This window comes from Vidua macroura, chromosome 2 (assembly GCF_024509145.1).
Source record: "Vidua macroura isolate BioBank_ID:100142 chromosome 2, ASM2450914v1, whole genome shotgun sequence".
Lineage (NCBI taxonomy): Eukaryota > Metazoa > Chordata > Aves > Passeriformes > Viduidae > Vidua > Vidua macroura.
The window spans coordinates 98,142,278-98,147,865 of record NC_071572.1 but is presented as its reverse complement, the minus strand read 5'-3'; the positions used below and the strand labels follow the sequence as shown (position 1 = coordinate 98,147,865).

The 5,588-nt window shown below is 48.5% G+C and overlaps 1 protein-coding gene across 2 annotated transcripts in view; it reads left to right on the top strand.

The window, feature by feature from the left end:
* Positions 1 to 1,695: 1,695 nt before the first annotated feature.
* The window catches only part of THSD1 (thrombospondin type 1 domain containing 1), a 30,422-nt gene continuing 26,529 nt past the window's right edge, over positions 1,696 to 5,588 (top strand). Inside the window, exon 1 of one of the 2 annotated variants that reach the window (XM_053971056.1) lies at positions 1,696 to 1,825. The gene's annotated coding sequence lies outside the window, so the exon portion shown is untranslated. Of the gene's footprint in view, positions 1,826 to 2,174; positions 2,241 to 5,588 lie in introns of those variants that run through there. The other variant, XM_053971057.1, reaches the window with a different exon arrangement.

Genomic DNA, 5,588 nt, shown 5'->3' with positions numbered 1-5,588 from the left:
ATTTGGGTTGTTCAAAATAAAATGTTTAAAAACAGCCCAGAAAATCTTTATTACACACAAATAGTTCCCTTTTTGCTCTCCAGAATACAGTCTAAGTTCCTCAGCAAGGGTTTGTCTTGCTCTCCCAAAGGCTTTGTCAGTACTCCAGATGGCAGTGTGGCTGTGAAGCATTAACCACTGCAGACCTCAGCTAGCATATGGACAAGAAGTTTAGCAGCAGGTTGATCAGAGTCCAGCCACAGCGGTAGGCAATATCCCTAAGCAGCTGTTTGGTCTCAACACTCACTTGGGGCAGAGATACCCATGTTGTGTGGAAATTTTATTTCCTCAGTCATATAGATAATACAAGTTAACTAGGAGGGACCTTTTAGTCTGTTTTTAATTCTGAACACCAAAAATGGACAATTCCTTTCTCTTGGGCCTTTAAGTCATGCCCACAATTACCATAAATGAATAAGGGAAAGCAGGAAAATTCATTACATGTAACACTGTCTGATGTAAATGTTCCATAAAATCTTTTCCTATCTTTGTGGGCATGTAGGTATCCACTGGTCTGTATTTAAATCACAGACTTCATGTCATGCAAATAAATTTAACAACAGTTTGAGATAAATTAGTCTGTTACATAAAAATGGATGAAAAGTGCTTTTCTTAAAGCAGTGTCTGCATGAGGATAGTTTTATCATGTAACAACAGTCCCTGAACATTATCCATGAACACTGGACATGACAAATACCCACATATATGTAGCCCTCAGCTGCAGACGGGCACACAAAGGAGCTGGTGCTGCTCTTGGCTGTTTGATGCTCTGTCTCCACTGCTGCAAGCTGACTTGCTGACTCTGGAGAGCAGCCTCCTGCCTGCCCGCTGCTCTCTTCATAAGTCATCAACCAGCCTGGCTCCGACGTGCCAGCCCGTGCCTGGGCAGGTTGCCCTTACCAATGCCCAGAGGGAGGGGAGTGATTTTCAAGGAGTATGCTGAGTTGGAAAATCCACAATGGTCCACAAGGATCATTGAGTCCAACTCCTGGCCCTGCACAGAGCCATCCCCAATGGTCATGCCATGTGCGTGAGAGCATTGTCCGAAAGCTTCTTGAACTGTCAGGCTGGTGCTGTGCCCATTTCCCTGGGGAGATGTTCCAGTGCCCAACCACTCTCAGGACGAAGAACTTTTTTCTGACATCCTACCTAAACCTCCCCTGACACAACTTCCTGCCATTCCCACGGGTCCTATCACTGGTCACCATAGAGAAGAGATCAGGGTCTGCCCCTCTGCATCCCATCGTGAATAAGCTGTAGACTGCGATGAGCTCTCTCCCCTCAGTCTCCTCTTCTCCAAGTGACCTCAGCCGCTCCTCGTACTGCTGCCATACAAACCGCAAGCCCCGTGAGGGGAGCTGTGGGGCTGCCCCAGGGCCCTCACCGTGGCCGGCCGCCGGCCCAGCCCGGGGGCGGACACCTCTCACGGGTCGGGCGCGCCCCTCACGGGTCTCCCCTCCCGCAGGGCCGCCGCAGCCCGGCGGGCGGGCGTGGGAGGGCGGCGCGGCCGCGGCGGGGCAGGGCTGGGCCGGGCCGGGCCGGGCCGGGAGCGCCTCGCCGCCAGAGGCGCGGGCTGCCCTCGCTCGGCGCTCGGCGCCCGCCGCCGCCCCGCGCCCGCTGACAGCCGCTGACAGCCGCCCGCAGCCGCCATTTAACCCTCCTGCCGCCACCGCCGCCGGGCAGTGAGCGCCCGCCCGCCGCCTCGGGCAGCGCCGGCGGCGTCTCTTCCGCGGGTAGGACCGCGCTCTATGCCCGACCCGCCGGCCGCTCCGCCTGCGGCGTGGAGGTGAGCGCGGGGCGGGAGGAGGGGGAGCCGAGCCCGGCGGTCCCGGGGCACGGGCGGGTCCCTGGGTGCCGAAGGGTGGGGCGGCGAGGAGCTCGGGCTGCCCCGGAGTTGGAGCCGGCCGGGGGCGGCTGTCGGTGCGGAGCCGGCGGGCACGGGCGGGGAGAGCCGTCGGTCGGAGCGAGCGGTGCCGCGGGATCGCGCCGCGGTCGCCGTGACACGCCGTCCTGGAGGTGTTTTAAAACACCCGTGTGCCGGCAGGTCCCGGCTTTGCCCCCGGCCGGTATTCTCTGTGTCGCCTCTGCCCCGGAGGCAGCGGCCGTCCCGCCCGGAGCCCCGGTGCTCCAGCGCTCTCGAAGTGCCGGGAGCATCGGCGCGGGGAGCGACTGCCCGGGGTCCTCACTCGAGTCCGTATTAGGTAGGAATAATTTTAGTGTTTTTTAGTGTGTTTGGTGATTTCTGCTTTATATCGTTCGCTAGACCGGTCGAAACCGTGTGAGTACACGGCAAACTCAGGGTAAAGCGTAGGAGAAAGCTTCCGAATTATCTTTTTAATACTGATACTTCACGGTATTTCAGCCCTGCTTCTCTAACAAACTTCTGATTGTATCAGCTGTGCCATGTATGTTCTCCATACGATGATCTTCATTATAAACTCTTCCAAAGGGGGAATTCCAGGAGCAGTGGACAGTGTGTATATATATATATATATATATATATATATATATTTTATAGAAACTCTGAAGGAGGAAGGAAAGAATGGATGACTGCATTCTTTTCCGTATGCCATAAGCTCTCATCTAATGTATTTAATTCTTTGCATTCTTTATTAATTATTGCTCAAACACCTTCCCAAATCTCTTTATGCTTAATAAACGTATTTTCACTGTACATTTTCCAAAGTAAATATCATCCCTATACTCTTTATTGTAAGCCCTTCGGTTTCAAAGGACAGATGTTGCTGGCCAGCCTGCTCTTGAATTGCTATGTTAATATCAAAAGGAGCTGAGAAATCCCAGGATTTTGTGAGATCTGACCCCAAATATTAATGAAAATAGGCTTTATCAGCTAATTATTGTTTTTTTTTTCCTTGCACACAGAGGATTTGGTGCTGTCAGTTTCAGCCTAGTGAATTTAGATGCATAATTTTAATAAAGTAATTATCTGATAACAGTGTAAAATTGTCGGATGTGTAAATAAGAATGAAAGATGCCTTTGAGGATGTCAGCTCCAGCCCCCTGCTGTGGCAGACATCACATAGACACTTTTCCTGGCTAAACTAAATATCTTCCAAGAAGTGGCATATTTTTGGCCCTGACCACTCTGGCTGGTCAGCAGTGATTAGATTTTGATAAAATGTGATGAACAGTTGAGGTGTTCTCTCTTTACTGTCAAAGTGGAGAGATTATATGGGAGGTTCTGAAATTCCCAGCAGGTGGTAACACTTCAATAGCTGCCTAATCCCATTGCAATAAGCATATGATGGTTGAAAATAATTAATCTCTTTTCCAACATACTGATAAAATATAAAGAAATCCATTTGAGGAAATGTTGCAGATACACATTTCTTTTTGTTGTTAGTGCTGCTTGTAAAATGTAGGGAGGATTTAGGGACTTTCAGGCTTTTCTGTCTGTAGCCTATTTTGCCGTCAGCCTCTTGTACATAGCCAGAACTGTGCAGATTTTGGGCTGCAAACACAACTGAAAAATGTTTACTAGTGAACAGCTATAAAGGATTTTTTTTTTCTCCCTCATTCCTATAAGTATTCAGACCGTGGCTGGTTGCTGAGTCCATCGGAGTGCCTGGGGTATGTGCCAGTGCCTGGGGCAGTACTTGGGGCAGGGGCAGGTTGGTTCCAAGAGGGTCACTCCTCAGCCTGACACCATATTGCCCCCACACACACTCACTCCTTCCCCAAGCCCTTCTCCCACCTTGCTCTCATGTGTGCCCTAAGTCAGAGGGTTTCTGTGCCGTGGCTGGGTCCACCTTCACCTGCAGCTGTGGGGTTGGCGAGACAAGGAGAGAGCAGGGCTGTGCTCAGAGGAGAGATAAGCGAGAACAGGCCTGTCACTGAAGGAGGATGGGAGCTAGGGCAGGGGAGGGCTCAGCTCTTGGTGGGGATTTGCAAAGAGGAAGAGGACTGAGGGTACTTGTGGGTAGGCGAAATACAGGATCCATCAGTGGCACTTCTTTGCATGAATGAGGCTCCAGAGCACAGAGGTTTTGAGTGCCATGGATTTGTGTTCTCATTAAACTCCATGCTTGGTCATGGAGTGTCTGATTAATTCCTGATGGCCCCTTTTTTGAGAGGCTTATTTGCCTCTCATCTCCCTAATGAAGGGGGAATAGGCACTGAATGCTGTGTTGTTGCAGTTGGTGAAGGTGGTTACTGCTAAATAAGCAGGTGACAGCTCTCAGAAGAGGTGGCTGGTGTCTGAAATGTCATGTCTGTGCTGCAGCCTTGGATACTGCTGCAAAAATATCAGGAGTCATAAATCCAGTTGGCTTGGAGTTTTTTATTTGTTTGGTTTATTTTAGTTTTTTTTTTTTTTTTTAACCAAAATGATCCCAATATATTTTATGGTTTTAACAATGTAGGGAAATAGGGAAATTTTTTGAATAGGTTAATACATATGATTCTAATAGGCAGTATTATAGCGTATTCTGTTACTTATTTGCAAAAAAATATTTTAAGTACAATTTCAAATTTCACATCTGGCTCTTACATGATTAGTGTCACCGTGTTCCTGCAAACCACAGAGCTGATGAGGATTTATTCTTGTAGCCCCCATACCAGATAGTGAGATACAGTCTCCAGTGGAGAGCTGTGTCACAGGAAAAGTAAGAGATGTGACCAAGGTAGCACAGGAAATCTGCTGCAGAGCAGGGACTCAAAGTTTTCCTGTGTCATTTGCGTTGCACACAAGCCTCTTGGTCTTCGCTTCCAAAGCGCTTTATGGCTTATGCCCTCCTCATCTGTCATTTCAAATTCTCTTTGGAGAGGAAATCTTCCACTTCCAATCAGCCTATTACACTGTCTCTTGGAAGAAGAAAGCATCTTTTTATGTTGCTGTGCTTCTGCTGCATTTCACACAATAGAGCCTCAGTTCATGCTTGTCCACGAGAGCAATAAATTAAAAAAGCCAATTATTTGAAGTCTGATAGCCTTCGCCATTCCATAATTTTTCATCTCATTAAGTTGACGAACTTCAGGTAGAAGATCTGAATAGAGTAGAAACCATTTAAATGTACTGTCTGCTCCAAAAAGAAAAAAATTATATGAGTGAGAAAAGAGGAAAAAATTATTTGAGCAGGGGGCAAGAGAATGGAGAATTTGGAAGAAGACCTAAAAATGAGAAGAAATCTAGAAAGAAATTGGCTTAGAGAAGATAGAGAGGAGAAGGGAAAATTCTGAACTGAATTTAGAGGTCAGTGTATGGCCTGTCCAAAGCTGAGATGAGGCAAAATGAAGAAAAGTGAAGGAGGGGAGAGGAACAAACCTGTGTAAAAAGAGAGGAGTATGGGGGCACAAGTACATCAGAAATGGGTCAACATTGCATTTAGAGGTGCTATTGGAATTCAGCTAGCAATGGTGCAAAAGCTCAGGGAGGCTTCATGGAGCACTTTAACTGGAGCTTTGTTCAAAGGTAGGGCTGTACTGCAGCTGGTAGCCTGAAGTAGCTGTATGTGTGTGAGGTGGGAGGGCTCCTGCTGCAATCTAGTTGCTGCAGAGGCATGCAGAGGGTGAAGTAGCCCTGGGCTAGG